General features: G+C 39.7%; 1 long non-coding RNA gene across 4 annotated transcripts in view; it reads right to left on the bottom strand.

The window, feature by feature from the left end:
* Positions 1–8,603: 8,603 nt before the first annotated feature.
* Positions 8,604–24,004, bottom strand: part of LOC133559878 (uncharacterized) — a 31,917-nt gene continuing 16,516 nt past the window's right edge. For 2 of the 4 annotated variants that reach the window (XR_009808304.1, XR_009808303.1), the window contains exons 2-3: positions 9,149–9,263; positions 8,604–9,053 (exon numbers count right to left, since the gene is read on the bottom strand). This is a non-coding gene — a long non-coding RNA (uncharacterized LOC133559878). Of the gene's footprint in view, positions 9,054–9,148; positions 9,264–18,441; positions 19,048–24,004 lie in introns of those variants that run through there. The other 2 variants (XR_009808302.1, XR_009808301.1) reach the window with 2 other exon arrangements.

Genomic DNA, 24,004 nt, shown 5'->3' with positions numbered 1-24,004 from the left:
AGCAACAAATACTGATACATTTGAGAAATGCCCTTCAAACACTTATTTGTAACATCCCTCCCACAGGTGTGTAGGCTAATTGGGAACAGGTGGGTGCCATGATTGGGTATATAAACAGCTTCCCAAAAAATGCTCAGTCTTTCACAAGAAAGGATGGGGCGAGGTACACCCCTTTGTCCACAACTGCGTGAGCAAATAGTCAAACAGTTTAAGAACAACGTTTCTCAAAGTGCAATTGCAAGAAATTTAGGGATTTCAACATCTACGGTCCATAATATCACCAAAATGTTCAGAGAATCTGGAGAAATCACTCAACGTAAGCGGCATGGCCGGAAACAAACATTGAATGACCGTGACCTTCGATCCCTCAGACGGCACTGTATCAAAAACCGACAATCTCTAAAAGGATATCACCACATGGGCTCAGGAACACTTCAGAAAAGCACTGTCTCAAAATACAGTTCGTCACTACATCTGTACGTGCAAGTTAAAGCTCTACTATGCAAAGCGAAAGCCATTTATCAACAACATCCAAAGACGCCACCACCTTCGCTGGGCCTGAGGTCGTTTAAGATGGACTGACGCAAAGTGGAAAAGTGTTCTGTGGTCTGACGAGTCAACATTTCAGAATGTTTTTGGAAATATTGGACATTGTGTCATCCGGACCAAAGGGGAAGCAAACCATCCAGACTGTTATTCATGCAAAGTTCAAAAGCCAGCATCTGTGATGGTATGGGGGTGCATTAGTGCCCAAGGTACGGGTAACTTACACATCTGTGAAGGCACCATTAATGCTGAAAGGTACATACAGGTTTTGGAACAACATATGCTGCTATCTAAGCAAAGTCTTTTTCATGGACACCCCTGCTTATTTCAGCAAGACAATGCCAAGCCACAAACAGCACGTGTTACAACAGTGTGGCTTCGTAAAAAAGAGTGCGGGTACTAACAATTTCACAAATTCATTGGCCAGTCAAAGCATCAATCATCATGAAAATACATTTCAAGTATATATGTTCTTTGAATGGCTATTGGGCCAAAGCAAAAGAGTAAACTGTTATCTATTGGGTCAAGTAAGGTCAGTTCAAAGTTCTCGATCATGTCTTAAAGAACCCACATTACAGGTACATCATATGTTTATTCTTGGCCATATTGTACTGAGCAGCCAGAAAAGACAAGTTTGCGCTGATTTCCTACAGTATTAAGATTTCCATGTCAGTTGTTGTAGTCTTCAGTTGATTTTTTACCAGCCAAGGTAAAAAAAATCAGCACGGAGCAACAGGTTAAACTAAATAAACTTAATTAGAAATAGAGAACCGGTGTGTTGGCAGAAAAATTAACAGTCTAGCAGGAAGGAGGACCAAAATAAAAGTTAAAGTTAAAGTATGATTGTCACACACACTAGGTGTGGTGAAATACGTCCTCTGCATTTGACCCATCCCCTTGATCACCCCCTGACAAGTGAGGGGAGCAGTGGGCAGCAACGGTGCCGCGCCCGGGAATAATTTTTGGTGATTAGAGCACCACAACAGGAAAATATATAGAAGACAGGAAAACTGACAAAATCCAAACTTTCATGTGATATGACACAACTAACACAATTAATGCAATAAGAGTATAAGACATGAAAACAGATTGATCTAAATTAAAATATCCATGTGGAAGTCGCTTCCTTGCAGTCCCACTGTCAGACACGGCACAGGAGTCCAGCGTGCAGGTTTAACAAGCTTTTTAATGATCGTATGTTTTTTAGGCAAAGTTTTCTCCAGACGTTTCAGTCTCACCAATCCTCCTCCTCTCTGCTCCCGGCCGCTTACTGTTAAAGACAACCGATAATTAGATTAACACGTACCACCTGTGAAATCGAATCACCTTCGAGCTCTCTCGCCGTGCCCCGCCCCTGCCCGATGGTGCTAGTCATCAGTACCATGGACAGCGACGGTGACTTTTCCTCCTGCAAGCAGCGCTGACTACACCTCCCCCAATGATTCCCAATTGGAGGAAAAACATGTTAAACTTCTTTATTATTTATATTGTCATTATATCCTTCACCAAAGTCACACATACAAACTGTAAATGTGCTTGCAATGTCTAGTTTGGTTATGTCGACAGTCATTCCGAGGGCCGTCCACCTACAGTAATTTGGTTACCTTGTAATAAAAGTGAATTTCTGAGAAATTTCTACGGTCTGTTTTTAAAACCTGCAAGAATCAGACTGGTTATGTTATATTCATGATTTTCAGAGGTGACGATCCCTCACTCTGCAGCCCACCTCGGCCTTTAAGGCTATAGTTTGGTGGAGAATTAGCAGTGTCAGGGTGGGGATGGTGAACAGTAATTACGGCAAGGCCGCGGCCCCATCAAGATCCCCCCTTATGTCAGTTGGTCAGTGCTGGATTGGCAGGAGGAGCTCCATCCTGAGAGTCTCTAGAGTACCCATTAGGATGGAGGCCCAGCGTCCTTATCAAGACAACCCCTGTGCTCTTCCACTGGGCAATTACAGCATGGTCGGCACATTTGTGGAGCTCGCTGTTGTTGTTAGCGTCACCTTAGTCTACAGCCTCTTTAATAACCCGAAAAAAAGTACAGTAGTGAGAGCTTGCTGGCCCACAGTTGGCAGGGTGAGACGTGCATGGTGAGTTAATGACGAGAGTTATAGCTGTTGTGTGATGTTACATGGGAACTGATTGGGAGAGAGACCATGACCTTGGGCCGTGCAGATCTTGTTGAAAAAGTCTGCAAGCTTCCGTATTGTAGGCTCCCAAAGCTAATGCAGACCATTCTTTTATATTCGTTATATTTACTCCACATGGCAAACATGAACCGATGCAAAAGCCTGTACTGAACTTTTCCACCCACCACCTCTTTGATGCTTTGTTACATTATAGCATTTTTCAAAAAAAGTCGTTCAATAATTTCAATATTCAAAAATCTCATGCATTTAATGAAAAAAGAAAGCAAATCATTAGTTTAAAACATGGGTCCAACAGTGTAAGGTGCATGTCAATTATGGCTTTTTGCAACCAATTCATAGTTGAGCAAGAACAAAGATGCAAAGACAGCAAAACAAACGTAAAGGGTAAAACATACACATTTTGAATATTTCACTGTTCTGCAGAATTTTGTCGTAGAAATCGGCCTCCGTCTGACACTCACTATCAGGCTTGCTGCTCTATAAACAAACCTGCCCACTCTTTGCGCCTCTTCTGCATTAATATTGTATTGTTTTTTGTGTTTGTTTATTTTAAATTGCATTACCAAAATGTTTTTGCATTTAGTTTTTCTGCACTGATTTTTCTTAATCTACTGAATTTTGATACGCTGAATTTTTTTTCCCTCTGCTATTTTTTTTTTTTTTACACTAAATTTTTACACACTGAAACCTAAAACAAAGTGACTTTTTAAACACATTTTAATCACACATTTTTATTAAATGAAATTGTCAGCATAATTTGATGGAAACAAAAAAATCTGTTTCATAAATTCAGTGTCCAGAGAAAGCTTATAATAGTCAAATTCTCCACCCAATTATAAGTTTGCTTCTTTGGTCAAAAGTGGCAATAATAGCCACACATGCCCTTACGTCCAAACAGATTTTATTTGATCACTATACCACATTTTAATATCGTGCAATTGTTTTTAGCAGCTCCCCGCCCCCATTTTGTGTATCACTGTTTGTGGACCACCAGAGAAATGTGCTGCTTTTATTCTTTTATCAATCATTCACTCAACATATCATTTTAGCTGGTGACAGTCACCATGTTTCCATGCATTAATTTAGTCTGATTTCTCTCGTAGCTCGGTTTTTTGTATTTTCACCCCTATGTGTAAAGTCCAAGTGTCCATGCACTTTGTCTAAAGGAACCATTGGTCTTACGCAGTGCACTTCCTGTACACTGGGGGACGCTCTTTTCCTTTTAGCGTGGTTAATTTATTTTCTCGAGGCATTCAAATCAATCGCAACTGGACTGTTTGGTTTGTCGTGGAAGACGTTTCGCCGCTCATCTGAGTAGCCTTCATCAGTTTGTGTTCATAGACTTAGAATGGTGAGATCTAGTCCAATCTGAATCTATGAGCACAAACTGACGAAGCCAATTTTTGGACCGAGAATCCTGAAAACAAAATTTTTGAATGTCTTTGAGTTCATTTTTGAGCAGGATAGGCTTTGTGGATTGATGGAAGGAATTTTGAATTGAATTTGTGCCTCGACTAGATACTGTTCTATATGAACTTGGTTGCTATTTTTCTTGCCTATCTCGCCCGTTGTGTGGAAAACAGAGTTATTGTTAATCAAATGCTGCGTGAAGGGGTTTGTGTACGCTTTATCATTTTCCTTGTAATCTGTAATATGTGCTTCATTGTCTTTCATATTTCCTGCGGCAATCTGCATTAAGCCAGCATTCAAACATTTACTTAGTTACCTTATTAAATTATTATTTTATTTTTACCATCCATCCACTTGAAAATGTTCTGTTCTTTTAATTTGAGCTTACTTTTCATTACAATTACTGCTACATTTTTATTGAATAGTATCTGCACTTTCAGGCTGGGGCATGCGCAACACAAAAGGGTCCCTTCGGCGGCACACACCCCCTCGAGAGGTCTGGCTTCCAATCGTATTATCCAGGTGTTCAGCAGACTTTTCAAAAATCAAACACGATCAGACTAAGGTGTTTCCATGGAATTTAGGAAGCTTTAGAGCCAAACTATTCGAGAATTCGGACTAATTTGATGTATGGACATGTACTGACCGACAATGTTACCGTGTGTCAAGAAAATTTTGAATATGTGAGATTTAATGGATTTTTACCCCACTGGTTACAAGACACTTTGGATTTTGTCATTACATCTGGTGTGTCCACTGTCCTCTGTTGTCAGACCACTGCTGCGCGTTTTTTTAATATCACAGCTTTTATACAGCGGGAGACCCGAGTGCAGAGTGGGATGAAGCACTAACTTCTGAAGCGGTGGCACATTTTATTAAACTTTTAAATAAATGTCATCAAGTAGTTTTACCTGCGCCGTGTGATTTTATTGTTGACAGTTTTAACTGCAACCTCAAATCCAGCCTTGATACTGTTGCTCCACTAAAATCAGAAAAAGTGATTTCAAAACCAATACCTTCATGGAGAAATGATGAAGAAATAAAAATATACACATTTCAGAATAGTATAGAGGAAATGGGGGAAGAATAAACTAATAACCAAATACTATGTTAACAACAAAAAATATACAACACTGTGCTAAGGGATGTAAGAAATAACATTTTTCCAGTCATTGCAAACAATAAAATTCCAAAGCATTTTTGCCAGAGTTAGGCCATGTCCACACAAACGGGTTGTACTTGTAAAGCACTTTTCTACCCTTTTTTTTTTTTAACAAGAGTAAGTGGCTGCAAGGTGCCAAGTAGCAGAGGTGGGTAGTAACGCGCTACATTTACTCCGTTACATTTACTTGAGTAACTTTTGGGATAAATTGTACTTCTACAAGTAGTTTTTATGCAATATACTTTTACTTTTACTTGAGTATATTTATAGAGAAAAAAACGCTACTTTTACTCCGTTCCATTTATCTACATTAAGCTCGCTACTCGCTACATTTTTTTATCGATCTATTAATGTTTGTTTTGGTTAATGACAGAGCTTCAAAGTAGAATCCACGCATGCCTGTGTTTCACCAATCACATGCAGTCACTGGTGACGTTGGACCAATCAAACAGAGCCAGGCGGTCACATGACCGTGATACGTAAAACCCGACTTAAACATGTTGACAAACTTATTCGGGTGTTACCATTTAGTGGTCAATTGTACGGAATATGTACTGTATTGTGCAATCTAATAATAAAAGTTTCAATCAATCAATCAATCAAAAGTGTAAAGGAAAAAAGACATTTTTTATTTCAACCGTACTTCCCGTCACAAGCCTAAAGACTGATCGCACAGTTCCTGTCTTCACAATAAAAGCGTCGCTCCATCGTGCCTGTGCTAACAAAATAAGAGTTTCCGAAAGCTAGCGCAAACAAGCTGGCAAGCTACGGAGTTTGCCACCAATGTATTTGTTGTAAAGTGTATAAAAACGAATATGGAAGCAAAACAGATAAAATGCCAAAAACCAACGACTTTCATGTGGTATTGGACAGAAAAGAGGAACTTTTTTTCTCCTCCATTTGAAAACGTGGACGTCTGATTCCAATCAATGCAAGACATCAGAATCAGGTAATACACCAACTTATATTCTTGTCTTCATGAAAGATAGGAATCTATATGTTCAACATGCATGTATATTCATTAAAACACCTTCAACATGTAAACAAAAACGGCAAAATAAATAAATATAAATTATATACTGTATATATATATATACATATATATATATGAGTGTGAATGTTGTCTGTCTATCTGTGTTGGCCTTGCGATGAGGTGGCGACTTGTCCAGGGTGTACCCCGCCTTCTGCCCGATTGTAGCTGAGATAGGCGCCAGTGCCCCCCGCGACCCCAAAAGGGAATAAGCGGGTTGAGTTTTTTCTTGCCCCGATGTGGGATCAGAGCCAAGGATGTTGTGGCCCGTGCAGCCCTTTGAGACACTAGTGATTAAAGGGCTATATAAATAAACTGTGATTGATTTTACACACATACAGATCTGATTTCACACAGATTGATATACAGACACATTAGTATATACACACACACAAATTGGATTACACATGCACGGATTGAGATAAGTGTTTGCAAATACTTTTGTTACTTTACTTCCACACTATGGCCACTGTGAAACGATTGCACGCCAACAGAGCTTAACGCTTATGTAAATATCTACCATGCACGCCAAAACTCATATGCTTAATGCTTTTAAATGTGATTTTTTTTTTTAGCCCCATAATCAATGTACAAAACGTAAGTATAAGCTATCATTTTATTTTAAGGCAATTACAAATACATTTATAAATATAAACTACCATTAATTATAAAACAGCTAGTAGTATGTCTGCCAATACTATCAATTTCAAGTATAGTATATACATTAATGATTAAAAATACATGCTTTTTTGTGATTGATTACGGATTTAGGAATTAGGTCACTGGATACAGGAATGCTTTGAGAGCAAAACCCAAATGATTTAGCCTTTTTTTAGTTATTGTGCACTCACCACTGTATTTTGTTTTTAAAAAAAAATACAATTGTTGCATTTATCATATCATCTGATTAACAATACTAACATCTTCAAAATGTAGTTATATAAGCTTTTTAAAATGTGTTTTGTTTATTTTACAATAGTTATCTGCTAAAAAAAACATTATAGGTTGTACAATTTATTGTCTAAGTATCTAATTCAGGGGTAGGAAACCTATGGCTCTAGAGCCAGATATGGCGCTTTTGATGACTGCATCTGGCTCTCAGATAAATCTTAGCTGACATTGCTTAACACGATAAGTAATGAATAATTCCTCTGGTAATCACATTGTTAAAAATAACGTTCAAAATATAAAACATTCTCATGCCTTTTAATCCATCCATCCATTTTCTTCCGCACCTGTTCAAGAAATAATGTTATTAAAAATAATTAAAGAATTATTATACTCTAAAAATTGTCATTCTTACTTAAAAAGTGCACACATTTAATTGTATTCAGTGTTGAAAAATATGATATGGCTCTAACGGAAATACATTTTAAAGTGTTTGGCTTTCATGGCTCTCTCAGCCAAAAAGGTTCCCGACCCCTGATCTAATTGGTACTCAAAATCGGATCGAGATATCCCTAATTTAAATTGTTCACATATTTTGTCACTGTTTTACTTATAAAAATCAATGAACAAATTTAAATCAAAACCATTCCTTAATGTTAACAAGAAAATGCAAAATGATGAGTATCGATATTGGTATCGGTAATTATAGCCCTGAGCTGCTAAAAAAGCAGCCAAACTGGAACCCTTAAATTCCCCAATCAAAAGACTACTCCAAGACTTATTTATGAGGGCTGGCATTAAAGGGTATCCTTCCCCCGCTTTGCCTTTCCCCTCCCTAAACTTAATCAGGCAATGGAGTCAAAAAAAACAAAAAAACAAGGGGTAGTAGATAAAAGTGTTGGGAATGGTAATGATGCCAAATAATGATTTCCCCAGAGGAAATCTGATCTATTGCCACAGGGAAGAGAGAGAGAAGAAAGACCTAAGGGAAGGAGAAATGAACCACATCAGCATTTCATGCAGGTGCACCAAAAGCTTGCTATAGGAAGCACTTGCCAGCACCTTACGGGTGGCCTCATCTCCCATTTATCCAATGCAAACACACAAAATAATAAGTTTTAACACCACGGTTTGAATCATTTTGGGTACAGTGAAGGAACAAAATGCAAAACCTAAGTGCTTAAATTTTTTATGGGGTAAAACCTAAAAAAATATGGGTAGTTTTCTTTGTAATGGCACTTCCTTTGCAATGTTTTTTTTAAAATGCAGCCCCTTGAATTGAGACAACCTAAGATAAAGTAGAATAGCAGATGGGTTTCGACCCCGTGTGATTTTCATTAGAAGTTTCTGAAAGGAAGGAGTAGAAAAAGATGTGTTTATGTGACAGACTACAAACGTGCACGCTTATGCCTCAACAACATTACTCTTCATTTATTCCTCAGCGTGGAGACAGGTGAGCAACCCGCCACAATTTATTTTGCCAGTAAACATGTTTCCATCATGGCGCTCAACGAGCAGAGCGCGTGTCATCGCTATTATCCTTGGTCTGTTCAATTATTGATTGGCGAGTTCCAGCGGGTGCTACGTGAGGGGCCAAATAAATGTGTTTGCGCTGTCACGGGCTTCTTCTATCTTTTTCCCGTGCTCGCACCACAATTTTCGCCGGCAGGCTTCGAAACTCCGCGGTTTCCCCAGGTGCATCACATAGTCCCGCCCTCTCGCTGACAACTCCACGGTGCATGAGAGATGTTGCCTTGACAGATTCCTCGCCGTCTGATATGTCAGAGGGCTGGCAACCTAGCCAGCACACTGACATCATTCTGTACTCTGTGTTTGCTCATCACCAGCATGGCCCTAACCTGCAAGGCCTGGAGTCATTTGGAAACCATCACACACAAACAGCTATAATAATACCTTACATCACTGTTGCACAGAGACCAGCTGTGATTATACGATCAATTACCTACTGTATGGAAAGTGTTGTGTGTCAGAGGGTATCTATGGGAGTCCACTCATGGCAAGTGAGGAGAAAAGGTAGACTCTGATGTAATACCACTGAAATAAATAGCAGCGGGACGCTGTAAAAGAAACAGACAACACAAAATAGAGAGAAATGTTGGCAATTTTACCATTCCATCTTTTAACAGTCTCAATAGCGTAAGGAAGAAGCCCACAGCCACATCAACCTGGTCACACGCTGTTGTGGGACAGCTTTCCGTTTCAGCCAGGGGGTGTCTCAACTCAACCAACCTAGCAACTCCTCCCCCTCATTTATGTTCCACATTGCTGCATCCACCTCTTATTATTTTTAAGTTGCCATTACTTCATACATTCACATCACATTTAAAACTGCTCTTTAAAGGCCTACTGAAACCCACTACTACCCACCACGCAGTCTGATAATATTTCATCATTGATGTATAAACTAACATTGCAACACATGCCATTACGGCCTTTTTAGTTAACTAAATTGCAATTTTAAATTTCCCGGGAGTTTCTTCTTGAAAATGTCGCGTAATGATGACGTGTACGCGTGACGTCACAGGCTGTTATGAAATATGAGCGCTGTGCACACACACAGCTAAAAGTAGTCTGCTTTAACGGCATAATTACACAGTATTTTGGACATCTGTGTTGCTGAATCTTTTGCAATTTGTTCAATTAATATTGGAGGATCAAAATAGAAATATGGAGTTGGGAAGCTGTAGCCTTTAGCAACACAAACACACGGTGATTCCTTGTTTAAAATTCCCGTAGGTGAAACTTTACTATGGATCAGAGCGCGGTCAAGCGAACATGCATCCCGACCGAATGTCAACCAGCAGGTTTCGGTGAGAAAATTGTGGTAAAAAGTCAGTTCTTACCGGAGATCAGTTGAGCTTGTGCCGTCCATAAAGCTGCCGTCGACTTCCCTGAGACATTGGCATCAAGACACCCGTGGACACACACCTCAGACTGTTAAACTCACTAAAACACTAGCAACACAATAGAAAGATAAGGGATTTCCCAGAATTATTCTAGTAAATGTGCCCTAAAAACATCTGAATCTGTCCCAATGCAATCACGTTTTTCTTTTTTTCTAGTCCGTCGCTATCAATATTCTCAAACACGCATCTTTCATCCTCGCTCAAATTAATAGGGAAATTGTCGTTATCTCGGTCCGAATAGCTCTCTTTGTTGGAGGCTCCCATTAAAAACAATGTGAATATGTGAGGAGCCCTCAACATGTGATGTCATCGCCTGCGACTTCCGGTAGAGGCAGGGCTTTTCTGTAAGCGACCGAAAGTTGCGAACTTTTTGTGGATGTTCTCTACTAAATCCTTTCAGCAAAAGTATGGCAATATTGCGAAATGATCAAGTATGACACATAGAATGGACCTGCTATCCCCGTTTAAATAAGAAAATCTCATTTCAGTAGGCCTTTAAACAATGATGAAAAATTAAAATGTAAAAATAATCTGCTGTTTGCTGCCACAAAGATCACAGAACCAACATACATTTGCATTTTATTGAAACGGCCATAGGCGCCGATCCCATGGGTGATTTGGGGCCCAAGCACCCACGTGGGATTGATGGCAAATTCTTTCTCACCAAGCAAAAACTCAAATGCTCAGAAAAGTAGCGTCAGGTTTACCGCCCATCCTAGCACCCACTGGCAAAAAAAGTAGATCGGCACCTCTTGTTACAGCCATACGGAAACCATGTCCAAGTATTTAAAGTGGCAGGCGCAAAATGCAGTCTGGATTTTATTAATTGAGTTCGATTTATTAAACAATTAATCGAAACAACAGAATCCATCCTTCCATCCATTTTCTGCCGCTTATTCCCGTTCGGGGTCGCGGGGGGCGCTGGCGCCTATCTCAGCTACAATCGGGCGGAAGGCGGGGTACACCCTGTAAATCAAAAATGTTCTAATCGAGTTAATCAAGTTAATCGATTAATCATTCCAGCCCTACAGCAGAATACCTAATATGGGGGCATTGCTCACTCTAGCAACAAAAGCACATCCTTCTCAGGTTGATCACACACTGCTGTGGGATAGCCTTTAGCATCAACCAGAAGGCTTTGTTGATTAGCTAACATGATTGCATTGTTTAGTACCATCATCACAACAAACTGGATCCTCATCCTCAGGCTGGTCTCATGGTGTGTCGCAACTCAACTTGCCTTGGAACTCTTCTTCATTTTTGGCCTACACTGCTGAATGAAACTTTTTCGCTAGCATGTTGAGATTGCTCACTCTAACAACAACACACTAGCCTGGTATATCACATTTGGGTTGGCGACACACTGCTTTGGGATAGGCTGTAACTGCAATCAGAAGGCTCCGGAAATTAACTATAATAATTGCATTGTTCACTCTTGCCATTATTAGAATTGTAATCAGAATAATTTTGGACTTCCGAATTTGTCTTCGTTGAACAACAGATGACATAAGAAATAAGACCAAAATAGCAAGAACCTAAGTCAGCAGAACCAACCAACTCCTCCCCCTCCTCAGGCTGGTCTCACACTGTTGTGAGATAGAATTTACCTTCAGCCAGGATTTGTCTCAAGTCAGCCAATGTTGTATTGTTCACTTTAGCAACAGCACAAAAGCCTAACAATTCCTCCTACACAGGTTGGCCACACACTGTTGTGGCATCCCCTTCCACTCCAAATCAAATCAGATATTATGGTTAGATTGGTCGCACAAACAGCAACAGCACACTAGCCTGGCACATCCTGCTAATGTTGGTCACACACCGCTGTGGGATAGCATTTAACTTCGGCCAGAAGGCTTCATAGATTAGCTAACATGGTTGTGTTGTGTATTAACAGTCCTAGTTTTGTCCCTGCTGAGTTACAGTCATCCCTCCTGCTCTTGATGTCACTTCCTGTATGATACAGAGTTGTTGTTGACTTTGACAGTAGTAAAGGTGAAGCTACAGAGGAACCAACGTTCCGTTGGAAACCTCTTTTCTTGGTCTCAGTGTGCTGTTTGCTCGTCTGAGCCTCTTTCGCTTTACAGGCACGTTCGATGAGTCCTTTCTTCCCGCAGTTTCTACAGTCCAAGTCCTTAAACCAACACTCTGATGACTGATGTCCCGGCCTCCCACAGCGGTAGCATGGATTGCCAGCTGTCGCGTTGTTTTGTGGCTCCAAAGACATTTTATTAACTTGAACTGAGGCACTTAACTGCTGTGCTTAATGGGCAGCCATCTCCATTGATGTACTTATTCGAAAATTATTTTCAAAGGTTAGATCGGCCTCCGTATGCAGTCGTTTCTGGATGGCCTCACTGCGTAGACCACACACCAGTCTGTCACGCATGGTGTCATTGAGTGAAAGTCCAAATTCACAATGTTCGGACAACCGTTTCAATACAGCTATGAACTGAGAGACTGATTCACCCTCCTCTTGGTTCCTTTTATGGAATCTGAATCTCTGCAATTATCAGTAGTTTAGGAGATTAGTGATCCCCCAATATTGTCACTATTTCCTTATACGATTTGTCTCCTGGCTTGTCAGGCTGGAGTAGACTACACAATAGGGTGAATGTTTTACCTCCTATAACACTCAAAAATGTTGGCACCAAAACATCATCTTTAATTTTGTTAGCCAGTACAAAATACTCAAACCTCTCTGTGTATGAACTCCACTGTTCTGTGTCCTCCTCAAAAGGTCCAATTTGTCCAATCAGTGCAGCAATGTTCAAAAATTGTCCCCAATATATTCCTCTGCTTCAATAATTGTCAGTCTTTTTTTTTTTTATTTAATATGGTCCCATCCTCGTCGCCAATTGTTATATACCCATATATATGGTTGGGCATTACACCAATAATAAAAAGGACACGGAACGTTGGTTGCTATGTAGCTTCACCTTTACTACAGTCAAAGTCAACAACAACTCTGTATCATACAGGAAGTGACATCAAGAGCAGGAGCTAGCTGAATTTGAGAAAACAAAGGAAAACCAATCTATCTTGATGCTGTCTTACAAAGATTTACAAAGTCATCAAACGTATGGATGTTTTCTTGAGCTTTCATTTTCTTGCCGATTGAGCCATGTATTGAATCTGCTCTCGTGAACGTGTGCCCTTTCTCCAGATATTTTATCACAATCTCGGGCTGGCCCCGTTCTGCGTTTGCACATTGGGCAAGAGCAATGTACAGCGTCCAGTTTTTATTTTGACCTCCACAGTTATCTGCCCAAAAGAGTATGCAAGGGGAAGAATCAAGATCAATACATTTAATGAAGGTGCTTGCAACGTCCTGGGCCAATCTTCCATAATATCACATAATCAGGTTGACCGTCGGCCCCCATTCGTGCAAATGTCTCATTAAAGACAATAAGGCGACTGACAAAGAAGCTCTGATTGGTCCCTTGAGATACTAGGTTTTTTTGTTGTATCTACGCGATTATGTGGTAGTTGCTAGGTCCTGCCATGCGCGTAACAGCTTACTTACGGAACAAATTACAATATCGCATACACTAATGTAAAGCATACCACCTAGGAACTCCAAAATTATTATCAGCTCAGTTTTGACCTAAATTGAGTTACTGGGTTTTGCCTTTGGACGGGAGAACTCAGCAGGGACAAAACTAGGACTGTTAATACACAACATCTTGCATTGTTTACTCTACTACCATTAGCACAACAAACTGGATTCTCTTCTAGAAGTTGGTGTCAAACAATTGTGGGATGACTTCCCACTTCAGCCAGGACGTGTAGCAACTCAAGTGGCCTTGCAATTAATTTTCCCTCAGTTTGGGCCTACACTATTGCTTTGAAATCTTTAACCAAGAGGCATTGCAGATTAGCTAACAGAGCGTTATTGCTCACTGCGACAGCACACTAGTCTGGCACATCGTCCTCCGGTTGGTCACACAATGCCGTGTTGTAGCCTTTTACTTTGACTAGAAGGATTGATGAGATTAGATGAGCTAACATGGTTAAAATGTTCATTCCACTAACAAAGGCACAACAAAATGGCACCTCCTCCTCAGGCCTGTCTCACACTAATGGATGGCATTTAACTCCAGCCCGGAGTTGTTGCAAGTCAGCTAATGTGATTGTATTCTTCACTTTAGCAATAGCACAAAAGCTTGGCAATTCCTCCTCCAGAGGTTGACCACACACCGACGTGGGACAGTCTTCCATTCCAACCAGGAAACGTTGCAAGTAAGCCAACATGGTGGCATTGTTCACTGCAGTAGTACCAGCAGCACAACAGACTGGTGCCACCTCCTCCTGCGGCAGTTCACACCCTGCTGTGGGATCCCAGACTGTGGAGATTTGTGATTGCCTTACAGGATGACAAGCCTCAAATTTCCAATGATGGCAATGCCTCCCAACATCATCACAATACAATCAGGCTGATTGTCAGCACCTAGGGGCGTCAACAGCAACAACAGAATAAGCTTTGGCATAGGCGGTGAAGATTTGTGCACAATTTACAGGGTTGCAAAGCACATACTAAGATATGCTGCTCATCCTACAAAAGCATGTTCCTAATCAGTAACTGTACAAAAGCATTTAAAAATGTGTAAGTTTTGTGAGAGGAAGCATTGATACTATAGATGTCCCAAAACACAATGTCGAATTTTGTTTTGATCTACTTGTGAGACTGATTAATGTGTGTCCCGATTCCTCCAACCAATCTCTCATGACTATCCATTTGCAACCAAATGTATGATGATTTCATGCACTGCTGCTTCCAACATCATGGTGCTCGCGGATTAAGCATGATGCTTTAACGAATTACCTTAACAGACGTTTACAAGCAATACATCTCTGCGTAGAATCATCACTGGAAAAAATTGGGTTTGGGTTATAGGTTAGGTATCAGGGTAAAGGCAAATATATGTCCTTCCCAAAGGAAATGACAGATCATTTAGGCATGTTATATGAATGAGAAAAAATATATTCTGTATTTCTTAGGCCAGTGTTCTCAACCTTTTTTCAGTGATGTACCCCCAGTGAACATCTTTTTAATTCAAGTACCCCCTAATGAGAGCAAAGCATTGTTGGTTGAAAAAAAAGAGATAAAGAAGTAAAATACACCACTATGTCATCAGTTTCTGATTTATTAAATTATATAACAGTGCAAAATATTTCTCATTTGTAGTGGTCTTTCTTGAACTATTTGGAAAAAAAGATATAAAAATAACTAAAAACTTTTGGAAAAATAAACAAGTGATTCAATTATAAATAAAGATTTCTACACATAGAAGTAATCATCAACTTAAAGTGCCCTCTTTGGGGATTGTAATAGAGATCCATCTGGATTCATGAACTTAATTCTAAACATTTCTTCACAAAAAAAGAAATCTTTAACATCAATATTTATGGAACATGTCCACAAAAAAGTGTGAATGTTGTCTGTCTATCTGTGTTGGCCCTGCGATGAGGTGGCAACTTGTCCAGGGTGTACCCCGCCTTCCGCCCGATTGTAGCTGAGATAGGCGCCAGCGCCCCCCGCGACCCCGAACGGGAATAAGCGGCAGAAAAAAAAAAATGGATGTATTTTTTTCACAGTTTATGAATTTACATCCATATTTTGTTGAATTATTATTCAATAAATATATTTATAAAGGATTTTTGAATTGTTGCTATATTTTGAATATTTAAAAAAAATCTCATGTACCCCTTGGCATACCTTCAAGTACCCCCATTTGAGAACCACTGTCTTAGGCTATTCTAGATATGCTTTTCAGTGCAGAAACTGGGTGAGTATCAGTATGCCTGCAAGGCCAAAAAGTCCAATTATGAGAGTTTCTAATTTCTTAAAGTGTCTTGAGTTGGTCTTCACACAAATATTAGTGTTAGGGATTTAAAGAAATTCACACCATAATTGTTTAAAATCATGTTTGATAATACACAAAGTAATGCCCCTTTACCAATACTTGGTATGGAATATGGCCTTTCACCTAGCAATTTTAGTAGTTAAATTGATTAGCAACACTAAATTGTAATCTGACTCTCGCCAGATCCTTGTAGTCCGCTGAGCTCCACACAAGGATCTGGGATCGAGGGCAATGCAAACTCATTCAAGATAACAAAAAAATAATGAAACAATCAGGATCGCCGGGCGGGATTCCATAAATGTGACGTAGCGCCGAAGCAACTTTGATTCAAACAATGGCGGCTATTGCAACTGTTTTGTCAAACATTGCTGCGTTGTTTCAGTAAAAGTTCTCTAACATTAAGCTTTGTCATTATCCAATATGTCGACTGTTCTGTTTTGGATTTCCCAGAGTCACGTGTAGATTTTGATGTGAGTGGTTGAAGTTCACGTCATTCAAGATAAAGGACAAGTGGTTTATCCAATCACATACAATGATTTTTTTTTTACAAGGCCCCTACTTCTGAAATACATCTCATATTGAGAAGTCTCAGATCCGTGTGTGGAGCTCAGCAAACTACAAGGATCTGGCGAGAGTCAGGTTAACTAAATTGCCCCTAGTGTGTGAATGTGAATGTTGTCTGGCTATCTGTATTGGCCAGGGGATGAGGTGGCGACTTGTCCAGGGTGTATCCCGCATTCGCCCATGTGCAGCTGGGATAGGTTCCAGCACCCGCCTCAACCCCAAAAGGGACAAATGGTAGAAAATGGACGGGATGGATGCCACCATGTACACAGTGATTGACTTATCACAAACAATTACAGATGTTGCTTATACTACTTAGAAGTAGTGAGTGGTCATTGGGTATTCTGCAGTGCAAATCTGCTATGTATCCGAAAAGGTATAGCCAATGTAACGCCTGTTAACATTTATGAACGGACCCCAAATTATTTTACTTACACTATGTGATCATTAGCCTAACTCGCTGGAATAAAAAAGACAATATAACATACATCCATAAACATGGACACATGTGAAAAAGTGCAATGTATTTATCTGTACAGTAATCTATTTATATCTGCACCTTATTGCTTTTTTTTTATCCTGCACTTCCAAGAGCTAATTTAACGAATTTTTTTTCAAATTTGAATGACAATAAAAAGGAAGTCTAAGTCTAAGTGATGTACCAAATAGCTGACTACATGTATTAACAGTAAGTCTACAGAGTGGGTGACTATTTGGACAAGACAAATTGTACTTAAGTAGAAAGGTTGTTCTATAAAACTTGTAGTATTGGTGCACTAGGCTTATTTTGAATAAGAGAATGAATGACTCATATGACTTATCTATGATGATATATTGAGAATTGTAAGCACATTGTTCTGGGCAAATTGAGTTGTGGATCCAGATAACTGGAGAGGTGGAGACTTGTCCAGGATGTACCCTGCCTTCCGCCCGAATGCAGCTGAGAGTCTCCAGCGACACCCCGCGATCCCGAAAGGGACAAGCGGTAGGAAATGGATGGATGAATGGAAGGCTCCAGATAAATGTGATAAAATGTGGTTCAGAGGAAACTGGATATTAGTTTAAGTAAACATGTAAAAAAGGGGGATTCAAAAAGTTTATACTTCTTTCCATTACCCTTTTGAGATGGGTTTAATTTGATTTTGTTTTATTTTCTTAATTAAATTTTCTTTTTTGGGGGGGGAAATATTGCCATTGACTGTTCACTCGACAAATGTATGTAAAGTAAATGGGTTATACTTTTATAGCACTTTTCTACCTTCAAGGTACTCATAGCGCTTTGACACTATTTCCTCATTCACACACACATTCACACACTGATGGCGGAAGCTGCCTTGCAAGGCCCTAACCACGACCCATCAGGAACAAGGGTGAAGTGTCTTGCTCAAGGACACAACGGACGTGACAAAATTGATAGAAGGTGGGGATCGAACCAGTAACCCTCAGGTTGCTGGCACCGCCACTCTCCCAACCGCGCCACACTCAAACAACTACAGTAACAGGATAAAGGGGGATAAGTGACGTTGCAAAAAGTTCTAATTTAATAAATCACACTGGTCAGCAGCAGAAAGGCAATGCATTCACAAACAATTCATGATATGCACATTCTCAATAGCACCGCAGGATTATATTAGCAGACAATCTTAATAGCACACACCTGATAGTTACAGTAAACATAGCATTCATACTTGGCAGCAAAACATTTCATATACACTTGTCACAAACGGGGGCCCCCATATAAAATAATTACCTAACTGAAAAATCCAGCACAATAGCATAGGTCGATGCATTAATAGTTCATTAATACTTTTACTTGGAACACGGCCAAGCTCCGTGCCGGGTAAACAGCAGCGGTCAAAACAGTGATGGTGTCCACACAACTCGTGGGACGGCTCACTCACCCACCCTCGGCATACGGTTTGTGGCATCGACGCAGCTGTGGCCGATGCAGTCCGGTTGGCGACGCGGCCTCAAAGTCCTGCAATGTGGCCCGAACACTTTCCAAATGGCCTAAGTCCAGCCCGACATGGCGTGTTAACATCGCCACTAGATGGTGTACGAAAAAAGTCACTCATTAGCTGAATAGCCTCGCCCGGCATGTTTGAGTGACAGCTGGTTAGCTTCAGGCCACTTCTACACGAAGGTTATCCAGGGTAAGTCCCACCTAACCTTGTCCGTGTCCACACACAACAATGTCACCATTTAAGACCCCCCCTCAGTCAGTTAGCACAAGTCTATTGCCAGCACATCATTGTTGTTCGCGGCGTCCCGCCGAACAAACGTGTTTCTCCTTAAAAAAGTCCTTTACAAAAACAAATGCTTCCCTCTCTTCTTCTTCTTGTCTTTATTTTGTTTAATGCCATCTATCCATCCATCTTCTACCGCTTGTCCCTTTTTTGGTGTTGCTCGAGCCTATTTCAGCTGCATTTGGACTGAAGGTGGTGTACAACCTGGACAAGTCCTTTTGTTTAATGGCGGTTGGCAAAGCTTCCCTCTCTCTAATCATACACACCTTTTGACAATCAGGTAATGACTCCCAATTCCTCAGAGCAAATCACATTGCACACAGTTCACATTGCCTCTGACTGACCAATCAGGTCGCTGGTCAAAAGCAGTTTGTCATTATATTGCAATTTAAAAGAGCTATTTTAACATTAACAGGACACACTCTAACGCTTTATTTTTACTTGACTATTACTCGATCCATCCATTTTCTACCGCTTGTCCAAAATATCTCACAACATTAATATTAGTAAAGTAAATACTATTTATATCAGTGGTTCTCAACCTTTTTTCAGTGATGTACCCCTTGTGAACATTTTTTTAATTCAAGTACCCCCTAATCAGAGCAAAGCATTTTTGTTTGAAAAAAAAGAGATAAAGAGGTAAAATACAGCACTATGTCATCAGTTTCTGATTTATTAAATTGTATAACAGTGCAAAATATTGCTCATTTGTAGTGGTCTTTCTTGAACTATTTGGGAAAAAAAGATATAAAAATAATTAAAAACTTGTTGAAAAATAAAAAAGTGATTCAATTATAAATAAAGATTTCTACACATAGAAGTAATCATCAACTTAAAGTGCCCTCTTTTGGGATTGTAATAGAGATCCATCTGGATTCACAAACTTAATTCTAAACATTTCTTCACAAAAAATGACATTTTTAACATCAATATTTATGGAACATGTCCACAAAAAATCCAGCTGTCAACATTGAATATTGCATTGTTGCATTTCTTTTCACAGTTTATGAACTTACATTCATATTTTGTTGAAATATTATTCAATAAACATATCTATAAAGGATTTTTGAATTGTTACATTTTTTGGAATATTTATAAAAAATCTCACGTACCCCTTGGCATACCTTCAAGTACCCGCAGGGGTACGCGTACCCCCATTTGAGAACCACCGATTTAGATCATATTATAATATTTATATTATATATTATAGTACAATTACCATGTCTACCATTCAGACAATATAGTACATATACTATGAATGGGATATTTGCGCGCATATTAACATACTCTGGGGTTACACCAATAACAATAGAGTCGGACTGCAGGAACTTAAAGAGAAAGGAAGGAAATATTTCAAAGCTGAAAGATAGGAATGCACAATTCTAGGAACTGTTGGATATTTATAAGGGGATAACAAAGTAAATGTAGTCATACTCTGATTTTCTAGGGCATAACCTTAATTATGCCCTGGAAACGCCTATAAAGAAGTTGATAACATGATAATGTTACTGGACTAAAAATTTAAGTTAAAGTTAAAGTACCGCTGTTAGTGTGGTGAAAATTACCCTCTGCATTTGACTCATCCTCTTGTTCCGCCCCCTGGGAGGTAAGGGGAGCAATGAGCAGCAGCGGTTGACACGCTCGGGAATTATTTTGGTGATTCAACCCCCAATTCCAACCCTTGACGCTGAGTGTCAAGCAGGGAGGTAGTGGTTCCCATTGTTATAGTCTTTGGTATGACTAATTACTGCATTTATGCACTTTCTTAAAAAGAAGAAGACAGGAGGTTTTATTCTGAAAATAAAGTTAAGTTAAAGTACCCATGGTTGTCACACACACACTAGGTGTGGCGAAATTATTTTCTGCATTTGACCCATTACCCTTGATCACCCCCTGGGAGGTGAATGAAGTAAAATTCACAGAAACTCATTCTCTGTGACTCCTTGTACTGCTCTGTTTCCTTAGCATCGCAAGCAGCGAAGTCAAAGTTTTAACATTTTTAAGAAATACACACTATCGTTATACAGCATTGACTCAATATAAGATGCAAAAAGTAAACACTGCTGAATGGCAGCCAAAATAAAGAACTGCGTGGGGAAGGAGTTAAATAAAAGTACGAGAACATGCATTTACAGTATTACACATACCTGAAAAATGAAGTAAAAATCACAAACTTATTCTCTGTGATTCCTTGTACCGCTATGCTTCCTACACATATAAAACATACTTTTTATCAACAGGACACAGGCTTTGTAAGGGTCACGTGACATGAAAGAAGACCGCTTCAAAGAAATCACGCCAACACTGTCACTCAAACAAAATGCTTATAGCGCTCAAAATAGTGGTTAAAATAACACAAAAATACTCGCTATCTTAAGGGTGTATAAAAAGTAAACAACATACAACAAGAAATACAAAAATAAAACGTTCGTTTTTGTTAGAAAACAACACACAGCACGGCACCAATTTGGACACAACTCACCTCAGCATCGCAAGCACCGAAGTGAGGAGGAAGTGGAGGAGCCACAGAAAATAGAGGAAACTATGGAAGCCTGACGATATGCCATGCCAGGAAGGAGTAAAATAAAATAACAGTCAATCAAAAAAAAATAAAGAAATCTTTTGAGATAAATTTCAAACAAACACAATACTTTAATAACAAAATAAAAACTTTCCAAAATATTAATAAAATGCCTTTTGAACTATTTTACATTGGCTCAAGCATTTTCCCGGGAAACAGCAGTCAAGCACTCAGAGTGGACTCGAACGAACTGCCTCCAGGTATTGTTACAATTTCCCATGCCAACAAAGCAAGAAGGAAATCAAAAGTAAAGTAAGGCTTCCTTTCCAAAATGCAGTAGCGCGGTGCTAATTTACATTAGATTTTCCATAGACATGCTGCTGATTAGCATTAGCAATTTCAGATGGTATTTTCAACACCTCCAAATTTAGTAATGAAAACTACAATTAAGACACGTTACAATCAAACAGTAGGTGTAAGATAAATACAATACTTCCAGTTTAAACACTTTGTAGGGATCAACAAAAGAGAAGACTGGCACATTCAACTTGGTTAAGGCAACACAATAGTCTATATACTACTTCCATCTAATGTACAGTAAAGTACAAACCCCGTTTCCATGAGTTGGGAAATTGTATTAGATATTAATATAAACGGAATACAATTATTTGCAAATCCTTTTCAACCCATATTCAGTTGAATATGCTACAAAGACAACATATTTGATGTTCAAACTGATAAACACTTTTTTTTTTCTTTTTTTTTCAAATAATCATTAACTTTAGAATTTGATGCCAGCAACACGTGACAAAGAAGTTGGGAAAGGTGGCAATAAATACTGATAAATATGAGGAATTCTCATCAAACACTTATTTGGAACTTCCCACAGGTGTGCAGGCTAATTGGGAACAGGTGGGTGCCATGATTGGGTATAAAAGCAGCTCCCGTGAAATGCTAAGTCATTCACAAACAAGGATTGGGAAACGTCACCACTTTGTGAACAAATGCGTGAGCAAATCGTCAAACAGTTTAAGAACAACATTTCTCAACTGGCTATTGCAAGAAATTTAGGAATTTCAACATCTACACTCCGTAATACCATCAAAAGGTTCAGAGAATCTGGAGAAATCACTGCCCGTAAGAGATGATATAACGGACCTTCGTTCCCTCAGGCGGTACTGCATCAAAAAGTGACATCTGTGTGTAAAGGACATCACCACATGGGCTCAGGAACACTTCATAAAACCTCTGTTAGTAACTACAGTTTGTTGCTACATCTGTAAGTGCAAGTTAAAACTACTATGTAAAGCCAAAGCCATGTATCAATGACGCCGCCAGCTTGGCTGGGCCCGAGCTCAGCTAAGATGGACTGATGCAAAGTGGAAAAGTGGTCTATGGTCTGACGAGACCATATTTCAAATTGTTTTTTGGAAACGGTGAACGTTGTGTCCTCCGGACCAAAGAGGAAAAGAACCATCAGGACTGTTCTGGGTGCAGAGTTAAAAAGCCAGCATCTGTGATGGTATGGGGGTGTATTAGTGCCCAAGGCATGGGTAACTTACACATCTGTGAAGGCACCATTATTGCTGAAAGGTACATACAGGTTTTGGAGCTACATATGTTGCCATCCAAGCAACGTTATCATGGACGCCCTTGCTTATTTCAGCACAACGGAGACCCCGGACTGTTGAACAACTTAAGCTCTACATAAAACAAGAATGGCAAAGAATTCCACCTGAAAAGCTTCAAAAATGTGTCTCCTTAGTTCCCAAAGGTTTATTGAGTGTTGTTAAAAGAAAAGGTGATGAAACACAGTGGTGAACATGCCCTTTCCCAACTACTTTGGCACGTATTGCAGCCATGAAATTCTAAGTTAATTATTATTTGCAAAAAAAAATTAAGTTTATGAGTTTGAACATCAAATATGTTGTCTTTGTATTACATTCAACTGAATATGGGTTGAAAAGGATTTGCAAATCATTGTATTACGTTTATATTTACATCCAACACAATTTCCCAACTCATATGGAAACGGGGTTTGTACTTGCAAATGAGACATTAAAGTGTAAGTAACCAAAATAACAACTGGATAGCACAGTTGTTAAATGTTATATTTTAAAAATAAGATTTTCTTTTTAGAGCCCTACTTAAGATCTTTAAGTTTTGGTTAATTTTGGTGGCGCCAGTGGACCAAAGCGGTCGGGTTTTACCAGAAAAAGACCACATTTCCCATGATGAATTGTGCATATAGCGTCATTCTGACATGATGTCTGCCATAATGTTGGCACAAATATTACGTGATGATCGAGGAAGGCTGTCCAAAAACCACGGGGGAAACAACGGGAGATAACAAAGGGGAAGACTCAGGAAGGCACTGCGGGAGAACAACAAGAACGTCAGAACACGGAGGGAAAAACGCAAAGAGAGAGCATATGGCTTACGGTATCCAAAGAGGTAAACTAAGTTGCCACATGGATCCTTGGGTCCACTGGTCCTTTATACAGCTCCCTCTCATCAGGACCCAGGTGCGCTGATTGCTGATCGGCCACAGCCTTGCCGGCATGTGGGCGTGACGCAGCCTTGGGCGCGGCCCGAGGTGCAGCAAGCAGAGCGTAAAGATGAGAATGCATTGGAATGCACCCTGGTTGTGACAAGGACACCTGATTCTGATCATTTGGATGGGTGGCCAAATACTTT

Source organism: Nerophis ophidion, linkage group LG10 (assembly GCF_033978795.1).
Source record: "Nerophis ophidion isolate RoL-2023_Sa linkage group LG10, RoL_Noph_v1.0, whole genome shotgun sequence".
Lineage (NCBI taxonomy): Eukaryota > Metazoa > Chordata > Actinopteri > Syngnathiformes > Syngnathidae > Nerophis > Nerophis ophidion.
This window is presented reverse-complemented; position numbering and strand designations above follow the sequence as displayed.